Source organism: Malus sylvestris, chromosome 17 (assembly GCF_916048215.2).
Source record: "Malus sylvestris chromosome 17, drMalSylv7.2, whole genome shotgun sequence".
Classification (NCBI taxonomy): domain Eukaryota; kingdom Viridiplantae; phylum Streptophyta; class Magnoliopsida; order Rosales; family Rosaceae; genus Malus; species Malus sylvestris.
The window spans coordinates 13,148,540-13,170,087 of NC_062276.1; the positions used below are offsets into that span (position 1 = coordinate 13,148,540).

Consider the following 21,548-nt stretch of genomic DNA (forward strand, 5'->3'; position numbering starts at 1 on the left):
ATAAAATTTTGATTCAATTCCCTCAAAATCTCATGGGGAGATGTGAGATTTGTGAATGCTTAAAATACACAACGAAATCTTTTCAATTCCCTCTAATTCCTCAACTTTCTCAAATTCTTTCAAATCAATTTCTAATTGAATACACCTGAAATGTTATAAACTTCTTTAAAATTCTAATTGAATACATCCGGATTTCTAAGAATTTTAATAAATTATCTTTAAATTCTAATTGAATACACCTTGAAATTCAAAGAATCACTTAAAATCTTAATTAAATATCTTAGATTTATTAAAAGAATTAAAATCTCTCATACATCCCCTCAATCGCATGATTGAAAAGTCGGCGGCGCCTGTCAGGTCCTGCACGTCGTCGTGTCAGCATTTGGTCTTCGTCGCGTAATCCCACAGGCAGAGGTAATTGCCACTCGTTTCGCACGGCCAAAACCATGGCTTAAATCTTGCCTTTTCATTTTTTTCTTTTGCTTGGGTCAATCTTTCGGCCAGCATTAGAAGCCCAGGGTCAAAAGGCTAAAGCCTAAAATTATTGGCCTTTGCCGGGTTGTAGTTAGTCTAATCCATGTTCAAAGGAACCTTTAATAGTGACTGTCAAATTCAACTGTTTATTGTATGTTTTAGTTCAATTTTTTTTATAGTGTAAAAATATCGATAAACAAAAAAAAAAAGTAATTGCCAAATGGCCACTTAGTACTTTAGTAGTATTCTCAGTCACTTGTAAGTAAGAGATCTTAAGGCTAATTTGAACCACATTATTGTTAGCGATTTTGGGGTTAAGCCCACTCTCTCCCACTTAATGTAGATAAAATCGTTTGTAAAAAAAAAAAAAAATGACTACCAAACCAAATGCTTTTTCAAGATGCACTTTCATATTTTTTTAGGAAACAATTATGAAAAGAGGTAGGTTGAGAGAAATAATCACAAATGAGCTCTAATAGATCTTATATAATTGAGTAAATTGTAATAATGGTCCCTCAAATTTAACCCATTGGAACAATGGTCCCTCAACTAAAAATTCATTATCATTGGTCCCTCAACTCATCAAAATATACAGCTATGGTCATTTCTTCAACTCATTTAGAACTTCTGTCAAAATGAGTCACATGCCATACATGTGAAGCTAAATCAAGGGGCAAATATGGAAAATCAAATAAAAAAGTGTATCAATGACCCCTCAATTTTAATTCAATTAGAGAAATGGTCCATCAACTTTAACCCAATTGGAGCATTGGTCCTTCAACTTTAACCCAATTATAGCAATGGTCCTTCCAACATAACTCATTTTGACGGAGTTGACGAAAATGACCATAGCTACACGTGATAAGTTGAGGGACAAATGATAATGAATTTTTAGTTGAGAGACCATTGCTACAATTTATTCTATATATTTAGATTTTCGAGTAGGCTTGAACAAGATAAGCAGAATTAAACTTAACAAAAGTCCTGATCCATGCAGCATGGGCCTAAATGCATTTCCAGGGAGTCTTTGATCCAAGCTGAGACATGGGTTACAACTGACAAAACTAAAAGCTTAATGTTCATGGCCCATCTGAATTTCTTTTAAAGTGCACATTTAAATTATACATTTGAATTTTGTTAATATATATATATATATATATATAGGTTAAATAATTTTACGGTTCTTGTAAAAATGTGTAAGTTAAATGTGCACTTTTGATGCGCACTAGAGAAAGCCTCATGGAAAATGGGATGAAACGGAGATTCCATGGTATGTTTGGTTCACGCAAGTTGGAATGGAACAATTGTTTTATTTTATATTTGCTACGTGTAGGGAATGGGACAAAAAAAATTAAATAACCCACGTATTCAAGTTCCATCTGTTGTTTAATACAATGTTTATCGGAAGGAATGAGATGATTTTTTTAATTGTTCATATTTGAACACATAATGCTTATTTATAATATATTTGTTACACTAACACTTATTGAAATTAATACTTATTTAAAAACGCAATAGGTAATGAAGATTTTTGATATATTAATTGCAAAACATATGGTGCTTGAAATTGATATATTCTTGTGACCTAAAAAAGACATTCTAGAACCTAAAGTGTGCGAATAAGAGAAGATGCAATTGGACAAAAAAGAGAAAATGAAATATCTAAACTTGAACACTTGTCTTGACTTAAAAAAAAGATATTGTCTTGCTAAAACAATATTGAAAGCATCATATATTAATACAGTTCATCCTACTTAAAGCAAACCCCTAAATCGTCAGAGGTCATCCGTAAACATCTTAATGAAATTTTTATATGAGTAGTCTAATTTACACCAAATACGCAACAGATCAATATCTTTCACTAACTTTATTGTAACTCGTAACATATGCTCGTATGAATGACCCACAGCCTGAAGCTTAGAAGATAACCTCACTTTCAGTTTCCCGAAAGTAAAACTACACTCAACGTCTTCATTTTACCAACTGCTCTATCCCAACCTACATCCATAATAGCTACAAAATCTGCATCGCCATCATTCCTCTTCTTCCTTTTCCTTTTCCTCTTCCTAATAGGTTCGTTCAAATGAAGTGGATGCACCAACAAGTGAAGTGTGAAACATGTCAAATGCCACGTAATCCTAATTTTCAAAGCCATGTTTTCGACGGCATTTCCTGCTGATTTAGCCATATTACCCATGGCTAAGTCTCTCCCAACATCATACACAATTGTGGATACAATAGAAACGACTTATTTGGTTTGTAAGTTGCATTAGGATGTTTATAGATAAGAACCCATAAAAGCAAAGTTAATGAAGTGCAATAATAGGTAGTAATCTCTTTTTTTTTCTCAGACTTTCAAAGCAACCAATTAGGAAAGAAAAAGAAAACTGATGTACCTTCAACCAAATATGTAGTACCTCAAGACCATCCATCACAACACATTTTTTCTTGTCATCCCAACCAAACCCACTAGTATTCATCATGTCATATATCGAGGAATACTTGCCTTTTAGAGTCTTCACTTGTTTTGTACATGCTTCACCTCTATATTAATACCAAGAATCTTTTCCCGCATCTTGGAGGCAATTGTTTGGAAAGTACCAACTCTAAAACTGTCGATCTCCCACTTAACAACATAAGTAACCATCTCATCGAGGATGGGAAACAATATTTTTAATGTATAGCTAGGCCCATTTAATGGTTCAGGCCAGGAAAGAAGCCGCGAAAAGCTCACGAGAGATTACGAAGCCCAAGGGGCTTGGAAGAGGACACTCTAAGGTGCTAAAGCCGACCGCCTATGAGTTCAGCTTGACCGGGACGTGCGAAGAGCTTTCCGACTGTCTAGCAAACGTGGGCAGACTAACAGCTGTATGACACAAGTCTCCAGGGCACTGCACCAAAGCTTCATCATTCATCAGGGGAAGCCACGATGGTGATTTAACCATTTAGAGGAAGAAATGCCCGACTCGGCCAAGAATGGGTTAGGAGTGAACCAATTCACCTTAGGCATGTTGTTTTCCAAGGCTACAGAGACTGGAGAGGTCCATGCAAGTCCTAAGGAGTGCACTCATCCCTCCTTGAAGAAAAGTTCAGTATGCAGGCCTGCCTAAGGGTGATAAAGACCGTTGAGCAAGCAGCGCATGGTGGGAATCCCCTTACCAGTCTCATAGGAAGATTGAGTTCAAACAACTTTGGGTGCCATTGGTGATTTTGAGAAGAAGATAGGAAGAAAGTTAGAACTAAAAGCAAGAACCGAGAAAACAGGAAGTACTAGGGAATCTGGGAAGTTCTGGAGATTCGAAGGCTTGAGAATGCTAAGGTACTTAGCCGAAGGGTTTAAGTGAGCATTATATAGTAAATGGTTAGTTAACGTTGGAAATCGTGGGTTAGTGCAAAGGTTTTGTTAAACAATGGTTGTCTTAAATGGTGCAAGTCTTGAGTGAAAGCATGCGCTGGTAGTTTAATCATTATTAATGCCTCAGTTTGCAGACTCAACAATGATTAAAAAAGGCACTGTTTGGGTTAATATTTGAACATTGGGCTTAAGTGAAAGAAAGCCCAAGAATGCCAATAAAAATGGAACTTGCTTGAAGCCCAACATTAAACCCAGAAGCAAAATGAGGCTTTCTCAGCCAGGACACATAAGCCACGTGTCTATAAGTGAAGTGACAAGTGATATAGATTAACATATTAACAGCCAAAGAACACTTTTTAATGGCATTACAAGTAAGAAAGCTAATGACTCACCACTTTCAAGGTGTTTTCGAGCAAGCCCAATAGCTACAACAGTCGGGCTACATTGCCTGTAAAAGGGAAAAGAGACAACGGGGACAAAGACACTCAACCAATCAAACAAACAAACATACAAACTCTGCTCTCAAGCCAGATTTGCATCCAAAAGCTGAAATCAACTTAGATTCAGTCTTTTTAGCGATAGTTCTTTAGAAAAGCTATCTTTTGTCTAGTTTAAAAGCTATGATACCTCCCTTAGTGTCCCTTAGTGGTGTAGTATCAATTCCCTTGTATAAACTTGTTTACCACCCATCCCTTTTTAAGCATACAACTCTTGTAAACTAAAAAAAAAGTGACTGCAAGAAGTTCAACCTTGCCAGACAAGGTGAAATCTTGTCCGAAGCTCTTTGTTTGTTTTCTAAATTAGTAGATTTATTGCTTAATGCATTCTCCAATATGTATTCAAGTTATTTCCACCCGTTTTTTTTTAATTTTAAGAAATCCATTTGCATCTGGATATGATTCGCTTAAATGAATATGTTTTCATTAGATATAATCTGGAACCAAACAAGTGACTTAAGGGGATCTGGACTCCCTTCATTCGAACATACAAGACTATGAACTAAAAGTCCTTGTTTACAAGGCAAGAAAAAGAACTTAATGTGGATTTAACTCATCCACGACAATCTTTTGATAACAAGAAGTTTGAAGTAACTTGGGGTGCAAGTAATCGACTTAAAACACACTTGTTCTTCATCTGTTATACTAAAATAGTAGTGGCACGCCTAGCACTTAGTTAGTTTTGATTGCGACCCTCAAGGTCTACACCTAAGGTTCCACAAAGGCACATTTTAGAACTAACTTTGTCTTTTTCTTGTAGCACATCGACAAGCAAGAGCCCTACTACACATCCAAAGTGTCAATCCTTTGGGGAGCTGTGCTGAGGTCCGAGGATCCTTCTTCAGAGAATTTTTTTCTCGAACAATTGGCACTGCCACTGCTGGAATTTAACAAAAGAAAGTCCTCACATCAACCACCAATTGTGTTTCGTGTATCGAAACTCACCAGATATGCTCACAAATTCATACTAATAATTATTTTAAAAACAGAAACAGAAGCAAAATAAGAACAAGGATGCAGTGCAGTACATACTCACCCGAAAACTATGTGAGATTGCAAATTATTGGAACTGAATGGCTTTGGATTTGCGTTTCAGGTTCTGGTTATCTAGAGGTAGACGTCACAAAATTATATATCAGCCAACGAGAGCGAGCAACAAGAGTAAAGTTAATTAATTTCAATGAAAATATTGAAAAATAAAGAATAAAACTTTATCATGGGAATTTGCAAGAAGAAATAGAGAGAGCACCTGACTACCTGACGACTGAGAGAAGAAGAACAGGTGAGAGAGAGGGAAAGAAGAGAGAGGGAGGGGATAAAGAGAGATTTTGCAGCAGAAAAGTGGAGAAAGAGGGTATAATTGGATTGAAGAAAGTTTCATTAAACTTTTCTATTCATCCGCCTACTTTGAAAAAAGCTGGTCTTGAGAAGCAGCAAAATGTTGTTTCCATTTTTCAACTTATTTTGGCTGGAACTTTGAAAAGAAGCACTTGTTTTTACATTTACCAAACACATTTTACACCTTAACTTTTTTTTCATAGTTGTTTTTTTTTTTTTTTTATAATTTCAGCTGTGCCAAACTGGTACTTAACCCTTAAATCAACGGTCAAGATCTACCCCACCTCACAGGCCAATCACCATTGTCCACCACGCCATCCCTAAGCACACATTAAAGTGCTACTAGCCTCTTTGCATGCACTCACATACGTGCGAGAGATTTTTTTTATTCTAAAAAAGTCTCTCTCTCAATGGTGTAAATACACTCATCTAGGGTTCGTCTCTGGTAACGCAATCTCGTGCGGAGAGGAATTTTTTTATTCTAAAATAGTCTCTCTCCCGACGATGTAAATACACTCATCCAAGGTTCGTCTCTGATAAGGCAATCTCCGTAATTTAATTCTCTTGTCCACTACTCGAGTCTAAAAACTGCTTACTAACTTGACTGCCAGAGAGTCTTTGGCCGATACAGCCCCTGTTTTATGCTTGCTTACAGTTGTTCTCTGTTTTACAGGTTGCTCTGCGGCGATGCGCAAATTTGATTCCAACACTCGAGATTTCCAATTTTCTTTTTTTTCAAATTTTTACTAATTTAACTTTCTCCGATATCTCATCAAACCCATTATAGTAGAATTTTACTGTTTCACATTACTCGAATCCTAATGTTTCAATATATCACCCAACTCTAGCTAATTTTGTATTCATAATAAATTATAGGTATAAGTGTGAATTCAGATTAGGATCACAATTTTTTTATCATCCTCACAATGTTGGAAATCATGAACACTTAGGTGTAGTACTTATGCAATGAAGATAAATTGAATGACTATAAAAAAATTAAATCAAAGCCATGCTAATTCTACCATATAATTCATACAAAACAAATTGATGTTCAAATTTTGATTGGTTGGGTCGACCTGTATAATACGATATTTCCCACCTCGGTATATGGATGCTCCAAATGTTTCTAGGGTCATTTTGATATAAACACCCTATTTCAAAATGTCATAAACTAAACATCTCTTCCTTTTAAAATTTTGATTAAACTTTTTTCCTACAATTTTGTGATAGAATTTTATTTTATTTGAAGTTTATTATTTCTACACGTTTCTTTTTGTCAACTTCACATTATTTCTTCGGTATTCCCTTTTTCTTCCTATTATTAATGCATTTATTATTCATCTCTTATGGTGGTTTCATATTTTTACTGTTTATTTAAATAAATTAATTAGAATGTTTAAAATTTAGTTGTCAGGTACATAAGCATAGTATATGTACGTGAATGTATGGTCGTTTGATTTTATAAGAAAAGGTCATTAAAAGTCTAGGAATTCAAGGGATTGGGGAAATTAACCTTCCTAAATTGTACGCAATTAGTTGCAAGGTGCAAATATTTTTAAACTAATGACATGTAATTTAAAAATAAAAAAATATTGATGTAACAATTGGTCAAACCCTCTTAATCAAATCTTAAAAAGAAATTAATACTTAATCTTAAAATTATTGAAAAAAATGTCTGAGATTTTAATTTCTCCTTGAAAAATGCTCGGGATTCAAATCACTCCCTTCTTTAATGATTTTTTTTACAAAAAATAGTAATTAGGAAATTTAAGTTTTCTATTTATATGTTTTTTAAAGAAAACATTATTCGAAAATAAATTGAAAGATAAACCACCCACTAACCCATTTTTTGTTTATTTATTCGAAAGTTTTAAAATTAAAATTTATTTAAAGTTAAAATGTGTTGCGAACTTGCGGTATTCCTCTTCACTTGTAAGTAAAAGGTTTGAGGTTCGAATCTTGTGGATGGTGAATTCGATACCAAATTAGGTTGTCAAATGTGTGGCTTAGCCGAATTTCTTCTCCACTTAGTGTAAAATATATTTTTGTACTAAAAAAATGTGTTGAATTACTTTAACTCCTTTTAATTCAATCGTGATTTTGAAATTCTTAAGAGGCAATTTATGGTATTTTGAAAGTTTCACCATTTATATATTACAAATTCCAAAGAAATATTCTTCAACTAGCCTCTCCGCATGTGCTCACGTGCATGTGAGAGACTTTTTTAAAATCACGGTCGCTCCGTGCCCCTTAATATGTATCGTGTTAATTATTTTCTTTATTATGTTGTGTCATAAAAATGAAAATAGAACACAACATTGCATATAAAACATATTTAAGTTGTGTGTAAAATATGTAAATAAAGGCTCTTGCATGTGCAAAAGCGCGTTCGAAGACGTTAGTAAAGAATAAAGTAAGAAATACAACAAAGAATCAAATAATAATGTGAAAAAATTAAACAATTAATCCATGACCATAAAGTGAAGAGTAGAATTCATATATATCATCTCGTTCTTATAGTACCACAAAAATTAAACAATTAATCCATGACCATAAAGTGAAGAGTAGAATTCATATATATCATCTCGTTCTATCACACCATTGCTCCATTATAGGGTAGATATGTGATCTGTTATGTATGTCCAAATCACATTGTTATAGATATTACTAGCAAAAATTGCCCGCGCGATGCTGCGGGTTTCAAATGCAACCAATTCTTGCAATCAGTAAATATGGTTGCGAAGTTGTCAATAGTAAAAAAAAAAAACATGTTGGCCAGAATAGTCAAATTTTATTAGTTTACTCTAAATGACTTCAACTTCTCCAAAATGTTTGCTTCTAGACTCTTACATATCACTCAATACTTTTGTTAATTGGCCCTAAACTCTTAGTAAAAAAAATTAGGCAACTCTAATTAACAATTGCTAATCAAACTGCAAAAACAACATAGTGAGCTTCAACTGTGTTCAAACATCTAAATCAATAGATTCAAAGGTCTTGATATGCATTATTAACCAAAGTCATCCATTACATTAGAATAAAAATTACCCTAATGGACCACAATGCAGATACAATTTGAAAGATCAAATTCAAACATTCAAGCACTCAAGCACTCAAGCAATTTAGATAATGCTTGAAAGATGAAATTCACACACTAAAACCACTCTGCAACAGATTCACATGAGTCACAGTAGGAACTTACCAACCAAAACTTTACCACAGCCAAACGCTATGTCTTTTCCATTAGTTAAGTAGATTTTATGTAGTTGCATTAACATTAAATTAAAATAAGGGAAATAAATCAATAATCTTAATTTTTTAAGGAACTAAAAAATATTCCCAATTTGCTTGTTTTCCTTGCATTAAAAATTATAAGCACATAGGGGAATGGATATGTCCCAACAAATAATGCAAAAATCAATAATAAAGATTTTTAAATAAATTTTGTGGTTAATGTGTATAGCAAGTGCATTGAAATGCTTAGCTTTTAGTTTAACACACTTTTCTTCTTTAGAGAAGAGAGGCAGGGGAAAGCAATAGGAACAGTCTGATAGGTTCTAAGTTTTATACATACATACATACACACACACACACACACACCCCAATATTCATTAACCATAAAGTATTACATGCAACTCAAAAACTAAAAATAAGAGAGAGACTTGGTGAAAAATCCGAAATCCCTTACCCAAAAAACTCAATGCGCAATTAGATCATCAAGCTTCATGTCAGATTGTTTTTCGTTTAAGAAAACCTTCTTCCAGTTCAAGTAATACCAATTTAAGTTTAAATACCTACCTTAAATATTCAGAATACATAATTTGGAAATAGAAAAAAACATAAACATAATCATACCTGGAGAGTGATGGCAAAAGTATTATATCAGCCAGAAAAACCTTGCAAAGAACAAAAATTCCACAAAATCAGTATTTTAGCACTTCCTGCAAAACCCCAAAATCAAAAATTAGAAAAATAAAATTTGATAACATAATACAAATTCGTATCTGTTAGAGTAGACTCCATTTAAATTAGAATAATTAGGTTTAGGATAAATACCCAAATAGTTCTACTTGATTTGGTCTTTGCTGCAAAAATGCAGGCATGGTGTTATGCACAGTAGACTTTTTCTTGCCGGTCTAGCAACGACCACTAAGACAACATGCACAATTAAAAGGTCCACCACTTCTCCAACAAAAAACCTACTTTACACAATTTTTTTGAATTATAATAAAAATAATTAGATTAAATGCAAAATTAAAACTCATATCAGAAAATGAAATTGAAATTAACCGAAACCCTAATTGAATTGAAGCCCTTGTTAAAAAAAGCCTCACTGATATTGAAATTAAACAAAACCCTCCCTGATTTTGAAACCTCAGACTCAGATTCTCATACCTTAAATTTGAGCATCGAACCTGAGAGACAAAGCCATGAAGATTGGTAATAATGGCAAGAAACAGTTCGCCGAAATTCCAACACCCAAAAACCTGGCTGCTTGATACTTGAAATCGAGTTTTTGGTTCGAGGGTTTAGATTAAGTGTGAGAGATTGTGGAATTAAATTTGTTGGTTTGAGGGTATGAAGGCTTGAGGGGTTTTGCGGTGGCTGTAGTGAGAGAAAAAGGAAGGGAGGGTTGATGGCAGTGAAAAGGTAAATGGAATAGAGAGATGAGGAGAGGAGAAAAGAGAAGACCGCATAGAGAGAAATGGAAACGGAAGGAAAAGTCGAGAAGAAAGTCTGAGCGGAGCCTTCAACGATGATCGACCCGTGGCAAAAAATGGTAAAATCGGAATTTTTCTGTACCAAGCAAACAACAAAACGTGGGATTAGAAGAAACAAAGGGCATTTCCGCCATTTCACTGTTCACAAACAGTGAAAAACAGTGCCAGCCGAACCCAGTTTTAGTATATAGACTAGAAAATATGCCCGCACTTTGCTGCGGGACCTTAAATGCACCAGCCTTAACTGCATGAATAAGACACATTTAACCTGAATAAATTAAATATAATCCTGAATGAACAGAGGGATAGATGAGCGACACATTTTCTTGATTTTTCTTGTAAAACTCAAAGCTTACTGTCCAAAACCAAATAATTGGTACCATTTACATGCTTGTGCAACATATGCCCTACACTGGAAAAACATAAAAAATCGACTCATTGACGGATTTTGTTTTACATTTTTATAATCAAATAAAGTGGCAGTGTAGCACGTAAAATTACAAACTTGAAGCAACCAGAGAGTAGAAATTAAGATGTACAGATATCCTCAAACTTGTAACATACTGTATGGAAGCTAACCGTAGAGGTTTGTGAAGCAAACTGTGGCATGAGTTGCAGTCAATTGAACAAACAGAGTCATTGAAATTTTGTATACTGTTAGTTTCTCAAGCAGCCTTTACATATTCAATCTCCAAAACCCACAATTTAAACAAAAACCCACAAATTTAAATGAAAAACTCTATAAAATCATGAAAAATTTAATAAAATCCAAGTATATCAATCACAAATTCGATCATACAAATCTCCACATCCAATAAGTCTAGAAGGTACCTAGCTTTGTTGCAAAATCGTATCTGTACATGCCAAAGTTCAAATTTCCTTGTAGCTGCCTTGATTCGATAAGTCCTGATTCAAGCAGACTTGATAAAAGGTTTTCGAAAATAGGAACAATATTGGTAACAAATAAGTTGGAAAACGTTTGCAAACAAAAGATATTCCAAGAAGCTCAAGCATTTTCTATAAAACTACTTTTACTAAATAGTTGGTAATGATTTAAAATGCTTGACCAAGAAACTAAAAGAGACGTTGCACAAAGAAATTATACATATTTGAAAAGAACTGAACCGATTGAAATTTTTTGATGGAAAAAACTGATGACAGGATTTTTAGGCATCAATATTTCTTAAACCTAAAATGTTCGAAAAATTTTACATAAAAAATGTTTCATCAATACAGCTTACAATTTTTTGTCTTTGCATGTATTATGTTTATGAAATGATATATATTACCTAAGTTTCATAAGACAAAAACTTCAGAACTTCATTCATTTTATAAAATAGAATAAAAAAACATGACTTACACGTTTAAGGCACACTCCATTGTTGATATAAAGTTGATAGTGAGTTGATTCGTGGCTACCAACTGTAAATGAAAAATGTAAATGTTAAGTTATGTTACATGTTTAATTGTTTGGTAAATGCCAAGTTATGTTATTATGTATGATGGCTTGCCAAAGACTGAATAAAAAAATAAACAGTAAAGAGTTAAAACTCAAAGTTGAAATTCCATCTTCTATGTCCAACTCACCTTTCTTAATCTTTTCTGAAGTAATAAACAGAACTTTTCTTGTACTCTTCTTTAACCACTGCACTGAAAAATAAACACACATTGCTGTTTAAATATTAAAACTGAAGACCTTTAAATTCATAAGTTATCCAAAACTTAATAAGCTAGTCAAAATAGCATTCATCACGACAATAGCACTAAAATTAAGTTGTTTTGTTTTTGAACATTTTCTTAGTAATCAAGTGGAGGAAATCTGTGTTAAACTAAGCAGGCAGTGGTGGTTAATTTATGTTCTTTAAATTTATAATTTTATTAACATGTCAGTTGATCATTACTTTTTTAATTTGCTTTGGAAATGCGGTCAGATCATGTTGTCTAAAACAAATGTTAACATGTTATTGTAGAATATATTATAGCAAGGAGTAAACAATTTAACACTCGAAAACTTGCAAGCCAGTGGCTCCAAGATGGAAAAAAACTGTACAAACCCAAATCAACTAAGTTACAAAACAACTAAATATGCAAACAGCATCAGTATGTGTAGTGATCTAGTTTTTTATGTTGTAATTAAATTTAATCTCAAATTTTTGCCCAACAATGGAACCATCAGAGGTTGTGCAGCAATGGTGCACAACAGTTTAGTAAACACCATAAGAGAATGGGGATAAATTGAATATTAATACATACATATCTATCCGAATAGTAAAACTAAAAGAAACTAAACATGTAACATAATTCACACCAATAAACCATCATTCAATTTGAATTTTGAAGTAATCTGTCCATATTGCCTAAACTATTTAACCAAAAGAGAACAAATTTACTGGAAAAATTCTAATTTTTCCTAATATGCTAGTAGAGAACAATTTCTTACATGTTTAAATATATCCACAAAAATGGTTCTTTTTCCTTATGAATCTGACATGGACATCTGCAACTCCCCTATAGAAATAAAAAAACAACCTGAAAAATTAAAAGGAAATGATTAGACCCAATACTCTCTGATGAATTCCAACAAATTGAATAGGGGTTTAGATAAATAGGCAGAAATAAAAAAAAATGCATTCAAATACATGAACAAAAGATATTAAAACAACAAAAAATCAAGAGAAATCAACTTTGCAGTAAACTCTAGATCCCAAAACAAAAAAATTATTCCTTCTCTATCTCCTTAGCTAGCCACCACTCTCAAAATTCCTCAATCCCTTATACCTCACAAAGAGAAACACATGCATGTCCATTTCAGCTCTTAAAACCGAAAGAAATGTTATGGTTTCTTAGGTTCTTACCCAAATTCACCAATTTGAATCAAATCTTTGCAACACAAATGTGAAACAGATACACAAAACAATGGTTTTTTTTTTTGTTTTCATTCAAAGCATTGCATAACTGAGAAAGCTATATTTCTAAGAAAGATTTAACCTTTTTACAAAACACACTTACTGAAAAACCTCACATTTATAAAGACTAGAAGTTTTTGCTCTAATTTTGCTTCCTTTATCTGTTTAAAGTTAATTTCCTCTCTCTGTTTTACAACTCTACTTACACATATTTAGAACGATATTTACAACTCTTTTGCAAGAATCACATACTCGACAAAAATTCGAACCCATAAATCCGAAATTAGCAATGTTATTTCTTACCCCCCAAAGACATTCCAAGTCTTAAATGGTTACATTCATTAGTGAAGAAAGCTACACCACTCAAATGACAAAGATTAATAACCAGACACCCATCCATTTCTAAAGTGACCTCAATGATTCCTTCTCTGATAAAAAAACAATTATGGCCTGTGCTCAATTTAAAACCACATGAACAATGTTAACATCAAATTACAACATTGTAGATCGAAATGATGCTTGACATCAAAGAATCTTAACGTATACGATAACGTTATATTTATTTAATTTGTAAAATGATCATAACTTATTCTAATAACCTTAACGTTATACTTAGTATGCTTTGTAACGGTCCGAATTTCAATATAAACCTAATTAAGGAGTGTCTAATAACATTAAATAAAATTATTACTAATAACGTTAAGGATATATGATCAGTAAAATGATCGTAACATTATACTTAGTATGTTTTGTACAATGATTTTAATAATCTTAACGTTAATTTTTATTCTACTAATGTTATTGGTTTATTAATAACGTTAATGAAGATTCTTGTTTTTGGCGTGGGTCAATGAATATTGTTTTGTTACGTCATTTTATTACTTAACATTATTAGTTAAATTTAAATATATAATGTTATGATAAAATGATTTAAACTTAACGTTATTGGTAACAGCATACTAAGTTTCAAAAAACAACATTGAACTTAACTAAGTTTGATGTGAGGATTATGTTGAATGTAAATCATGGATCTATGCTGTAATCTGTGCATGAGCTGTAATATGTGCATGACACACATCATACACATTTTAAAACAAACAATAACAATCACAAAAGAACCAATAGAGTGATGGCATAAAAATCTCAAGCATGTGGCATCATCTATCAATGAACAAAAATCAGATGCATCATGTATCGTAGAGGAATAGATAACTGAGAATTTCATTCTCAGAGTCACCACCACAACAACAAAGAATAGAAGCATGAAAAAAAACATGCAAAACACATACAGTGTTTTTTTGCAGAGAGGTTGTAACACTGAAAAAGCAGCAGAGCAGGAGGAAAAAGAGAAATGGAGAGCAAGGTGGTTGCCAAAAGAGAAAACCAGAGTTATCAAAAGCAATTAGCACAAAATATCTTCTTAGCTCTCCTAATTTAATAATTTAGACTCAAAATAAATTCTATCAGATGTCTTTCCGGATCCATGTTTTGAGAAAGATGGTATTGTCCAAGGAGAGCGGGACTTTTCCTTTCTAAAATAAGGAAGCCAACAGCAATCATCAATAAAAGTGGGTAGAGAATATAAAATTCTACTTGTCTTTTATTGTGGCTTTGGTGGCTTTGGCAAATGGGTTTTTTTTTTGTTTAAGGCAATGGATGGGAGCAGGAAAGGGGGAGAGCAGACAGGCAGCAAATAAGCTGCAGAAAAACAGCAGAAAAGCAGGAAAAAAAAGCAGAAATTAAGCAAAAAAGCAAGAAATAATCAAATTGGACTCGAACTTACCAATTTTTATTCAAATAAACTAAAAAAAGGAGTTGGAATCAAACTAAACCTGAAATATATCATATATCCAATATTAAGTGCATACACCTATGAACTAATCTTTATATATACTTTAAAATAATACAAATCAATGTAATCTAAAATGTTATTATATTCAATACGGAAAATACCAAATTGTAAAGTGAAATCTAAAAAGTAAGGCCTATGCTAGACATCTGTATTATATAGCAACTTCATTTCCATCAGAGAGTACACATCATTGAACAAACTAAGAAGATACCTGTTGTAAATCGAGAAGCTTCCTCTCAAGATCTCTAATAGCATCATGTCGCTCTTGAATTTCGGCCAGAGTGTTCATTATCTACAATTTGATACACAATTTTGGAAATGATCAATCTTAATCAGAAAATTAAGTGTTTCACCAACCCAAGTTAGAAGAGTTAGGAGCTTAAAATTAATTATTCAAGATGTCAAAAAATGTGTCAAGTTTGTGAGAGAAAGCACAATTTCGATAGTAAAAAGTGCTTATTTGGGGGCAGAGAATAAAAAAGGAAATTTGACAAACCTGGCCTCCCCCTTGTTCTTGGATTGCCTTTTGGAAAATTTTGTTCACTGCCTTCTGTCTCGATTAATCTTTAAATTGTCTGTACAATGTTAAACAAATAGAAAATGAGCTTTCACAGCGGTATAGATATACCGCAATTTCAACAGTGCAATAAGTTTTACCTCTTCATCAGCTCTTGCTCCCGTCACTGACATTCACAAAATGCAAGAGAAATAAACTATAAAATCAGATCATGGAAATTCAAGTAGAAGCTCCAGAAATAGCAACCACTGATGAGTGGCAAGTGAAGGGTTCAAACCTGTAAAAACTCGCCTCTCGACAACATCATGATACTCTTGATGGATGGTGTCCTTTAGAGTCTGCATGTTTTAAGTTCAAAATTTAGCGATGAAAGAAACAAAGATTATGAGATTAAAACAAAACTGACCAAAAAGGATACAGACCCAGCGACTTAAAAATCAATTCTAATAAAATCGAAAACTTAGTAATTCTGGCAGTCACTGTACGACTGAGAAAACATCAAAAACCAAAATCAAACGCCAAAAATCCATAAACTTAAAATATGAGTTTTATTAATCGGATAGTGAATCAATAAAATACCACGAATGCTGGTTAAAAAAAAAAAAAACCTTGATACCAAAGGATTGCAAAGGATTGCTTTGTCATTGAAAGTAAAAGAATAAATTGAATCAGCTGAACATGCTTCTTGCCAACCAACAAAGTAAAACACAGGGCAACAACCATTTCTTTTATCCCATTTGTCCAACACCAACCCGCATTTCAAACAAAATGGAAGAGTTTAATAACTAATAACTTGAGGCACTTTCTAATTGTCAGCTAGCATGATAAGGACCATGGATAATTTATTGTGTTCATTTTCCTGCCATCTTAAGTGACCAGAAACTGAAATTTCTTATCAAATGTGTTAATGCTGCAATATATAGGATAACGGAGAAAATTCCAGTGAAGATTGGTTGAGGAAATTGACATCTCAAAATGAAACCTTCCAAATAACATCTCAAACCATAACGCAAATCAAATGCACCAAATCTCACATCAAAAAATAAATTATACAAATTGACATAATAGTAGAAACCCAACAGAGATTTTAGAGAGAGAGAGTACCAAAGGGAGTGAGATATGGTTGTACCTAGAAAGCAAAAAATAAATTACATAAATTGTCAAATAGTTAAGCCCTAAAATGCACCACTGCAAATAGGATAAGAAAATTGAAATTAACCCTAATAAAATTAGGAGAGAAGAATATGAAAAGGGAATACCTTTCGGCCCCTTGAGTTATTGGAAAAAACCCCAACATAGCAAAAGCCTCCAACTCCAAAGACTGTTGTGGGATTTTGAAGAGAGCAAGAGAGAGAGAGAGAGAAAATATCAGAAGAAATAAAGCAAGAGAGGGGGAACCAAAAGGGGGAAGAAGAAGCGAAGCAGAGGAAGAAAGAAATAAGGGAAAAAAAGGACAACTGACATTAAGTACGCAACCATATACTTATAATAACAACTAATCAAATAGAACTAAAAAAATATGGAGGAATCATATCAGTCACACTTACCAAGTATTGAAAAGATATCATTTCGAGCAACAAAGTCAGTCTCACAGTTAAGTTCAATAATAGCAGCCCTGTTCTAATTCTGAGCCTGAGCCAGCAAGCACTCAGCAGCCATCCGAGATGACTTTTTCGACGCCAAAACCTTCTCTCTCCTCCTCAATTCCTTCTGAGCAGCCTCTGCATTTCATTAAAGAAACCGACTTTGATAAGGATTCAAAAAAATATATACACACACATATAACCGATTCAAATTAGCATAAACAAAAATGGGAAGAAAGGGGTTCTGACCAATGTCCCAATTGCTATCAATGAGAGCAACCTTAACGTCTTTCACACTGGTTCACTCCCATAATTATGTGGTTCTATTGGCATATTCAGACTTCAAAATAAAATCTGGCAGTTGTTTGCGCTTGTAAACAATTTCTCTTTACAAAACTACATAAATTGTAATTACCTAAGAAATCAAAATTTGATTAGGCATTAGAAACAATGTTACCTTTTGGAGAGAATGATGCTCAACCAAATGAAAACCCAAATTTAAAACAACAAACGAATGAGAATCTGACATTATAAAATCCGTAAGAAGCGCGTAGTGCGTCTAATTTAAAAAGTCTCTCACACATATGTAATTTAAAAAAAAACAAAAAACACCTTGATAACAAAGGACTGCAAAGGATTGCTTTGTCATAGAAAGTAAAAGAATAAATTGAATCAGCTGAACATGCTTCTTGCCAACCAACAGAGTAAAACACAAGGCAACAACCATTTATTTTATCCCATTTATCCAACACCACCCGCATTTCAAACAAAAAGGAAGAGTTTAATAACTAATAACTTCAGGCACTTTCCAATTCTCAGCTAATATGATAAAGACCATGGATAATTTATTATGTCCATTTTCCTGCCATCTTAAGTGACCAGAAACTGAAAATTTCTTATCAAATGTATTAATGCTGCAATATATAGGATGGCGGAGAAAATTCCAGTGAAGATTGGTTGAGGAAATTTCTTTTCATCGCATACAGACAAAACAATATAATATCCATCATACCTTAACAACAGAGGCTCCGGTAGCAAACTTTTTCCCCAATTTCTTTGAAGCATCACTAAGTTTGACACCTGAATTGTAATGAAAGAAACCATGTTAATTATGGTAGGAACAAAATAAGAATCTCCAAATAGAAAGACAAACAAAAGGCCCCAATCTGAAGAACCACGATTTCCTAAAGCAAAAAACAAAACAAAATTAAACACGACGACAGGAAATTCGTAGCTACAAACAAAATCCCCAAAATTATGATAACAAAATTTAAACAAAAAACCCATTCATAAATAAAAATTTACATTCCTAAACCCCTCTCTCCCTCTCTGCAATGCGCATGGCTCCCATCGCCTTATCTCTAGATTTTAATCCCAGCCTTGAGATGGGTATTTCCAACTTTCGACACCCAAAGCGCAAGCCTCATTGAAAATGGACCAAAGCCCATCAAACAGCTGATGGCTGGCCCAAAAATAGTGTATGGAACTGCCATTATTGCAGCAGTATATAATCTAATCAAATTAGTAAGAAAAACATATGTTCTCATGCATGTAGAAACTCAGTGGAGAGAAAACTACAATTGCAACACAATGAAAAGAGGCAAAGTGGCAAACACATGACAACTACACTCAAAATATAGAAGCAACCAGGAAATAAAACGACATCAAAAAAGAGCCCACCAATTTAATGAAGAATTCTCCAAAACTCATAACTATAAACATAATTCTACGAAAGCATGAAAAATTTACTAAAACCCAAATAACACGTAACAAAACCGAAATCAGATTCTAAGTGGGTTTATGAAAAATAGTATTAATCAGATATGAACATTGTTTCCATATCAGATTGAGAGTGTGTGTTTAGTTTGGAGGCATGGTCTTAAGAGTTTACAAACTGCTTATATGATTATCTGACTTCAGTGTTTACAAACTGCTCTGGTTTATTCTAATTTGGTTGTAAATTAATGATTTTACTCGAGGTAATCGAGCACATTGCAGACCCTACTGAATTGTGTAAATAATTATGAAACAGACATCTGTCTATTCGAACACGTACACACATATATGATACACACACACACACACACACACACACACACATACACACACACACACACACATATATATATATATATATATATATATATATATATGATGGATGAACCTATCAGATAGCCAAAGAAGTCAAAAGAGAGAGAGGGAGGCTCCCTTCTTTGTTAGCTTATCTATAAAAATAGCATCATCTTTTTTCTCACCTAATGAAAGATTCTGAACTATTTTTGCATATGAAAGCAATAAAACAATTGTTGGATGATCATCATATAGGGCCATGGCTAGCTCCCCACTATATGTATATGCAGAGGACAGAAAAGGAGCCCAAGATGTTAGCCTTGCAACTCACCCCTAAACCTGCTCCTTTAAATACATTCCTTTGGCTTCACTCGTACTCAAAAACCCCAAAAGATGTTTCCCAAAAAATAAAACACATCTCTCACTAAGTCTTCATCATACTGTTTCCACACACCCTTTCATATTATCCTCCCTTCAAAACCTTTCTCTACCACTCTACCCTATCCACAGCCATGAGCTTCCCTATTAGATGATAGGTTTGAGTTCGACCCTGAGGAGTGCAGTATTGAGAACGGCAAGTGGGTGTTCAAAACCAAGATTTAAAAAAGCAATCTATCAACAGATGAGCAAAACAATAACTAAAAGAGCATTCTAACACCCTTATCACATAAATACAGAAGCAACAAAGTATGGAGAAACAATCTAGTAACAGAAATACATAAGCAACCAAGATTTGCAAAAACAATCTATCAACAGAGGAGCAAAACAACAACTAAAACAGCCTTCTAACACCCTTATCACAAAAATACAGAAGCAACAAAGTATGGAGAAACAACCTAGTAACAGAGAGATATTCAAAGGATGTAAAGCAGAAAAGGAACCTCAATTTGGTTTGTTGAGAAGGAAACATGAGCAAAGCATGAAGAAACACATAAATGAGCACAGTGTAACTCCCAAAGTTATAAAGACACAAACCTGACTCTAACAGTGCACGAAACAGTGCACTCAACAGATTGATCTTCCTAACACCCAACTAAACGGGCTATAAAATTCCTTTACAATTTTATCGAAACAACAAAATGTTAATCACAGTTTTAACAAAGCAAATGGCAAACCAAACAATAAACAATGATTTAAAAACACTATTTTACCTGTTGAATCAGAGGACAAAACCTCTAAATATCCCTGCCACTCAGTCAAACCATGCTTTCTGCCCCCTCTCTCTCACTCTCCATCCTTCTTTAAAAAATTGGACAAAATCTATAAATCTCTCCCACAACCCCACAAATTGCACGCAACCATGCCTTCCCCATTAATTGTTGCGGAAATGGCATACAGCTGGAACTAAAATCCCGAAAGGAACCCTACCCCTAGCCCTCCCAACTTGCCTCACCGTCTCTCTGTGCACCCTTTGTTGTCGACCTTTAAAACCAAACTCTCGGGCACCCCTACCTTTGATTCGCTCATCCTACCCCTCTCTCTCTCCTTCCGTCTTTCCTCACATCCCGTTTGCAACGCACGACTCTTCCCTCTTTCCTCTTCTTTCACCCACGACTCTTCCATCTCTACTCTACTCTCTGCCATTCTGCAAGCTGCACTGTGTATGACTCACGGCATTCACCTCAGTGCATTCCTATCCCTACCGAAACCAACCAAATAAAACCCAGCCACATGCCAAACCAGCAAAAGCCCATCTGCCCAAACCCAAAAAAAATCCCCCAGGCCGAACCCAAAACTTCCACAAAGCCCACTCATTAAACCAATGGTATGGTTGTAATTAAACTGAAATTCAGGTACAATGAACAGTAAAGAACAGTGCCAATTGCAATGCTTTCTTTAGACTAAAGTAATGTTGCATTTAAAACATTTGTACATAATGTTATAGACGGTACTGACAATGGAATAAAAACATAAGAGATGATCACCTCAATTATCCTAAAACCTTGAATTATACAAAAGATATGATATTATTAGGCATTTAAAAGGAAGGTACATAAAAATGAATCACTCCAAACACCAACAAAACCGGAAAGAGAACCGAAAAGGTCTTGAATCTTCAAGTTCCTTAGTGAAGCAATCCTTATGCAATCTCTTGCTTAGTGAAGCAATCCTTATGCAGTCTCTTGTAAGCCAAAAGCCTTTTATGCCTACAGAGAATTTTTTTCCTTATAACATGTAATCAATTTTGCATTTCGGAAACGGCCTTTTCATATAAATTTCTCTTCAATTTTAGAT

General features: G+C 33.9%; 1 long non-coding RNA gene across 1 annotated transcript; it reads right to left on the reverse strand.

The window, feature by feature from the left end:
• Window positions 1-9,330: 9,330 nt before the first annotated feature.
• LOC126609945 (uncharacterized) lies at window positions 9,331-20,688 on the reverse strand. The gene is made up of 16 exons (XR_007618330.1): window positions 20,465-20,688; window positions 18,256-18,323; window positions 17,493-17,658; window positions 17,208-17,381; window positions 16,920-16,981; window positions 16,765-16,789; window positions 15,938-15,998; window positions 15,801-15,826; window positions 15,640-15,718; window positions 15,355-15,435; window positions 12,826-12,914; window positions 11,973-12,035; window positions 11,746-11,807; window positions 10,060-11,291; window positions 9,721-9,863; window positions 9,331-9,605 (listed from the first exon to the last, which is right to left on the reverse strand). It is a non-coding gene; the product is annotated as an uncharacterized LOC126609945 (long non-coding RNA).
• Between the last annotated feature and the right edge of the window lie 860 nt (window positions 20,689-21,548).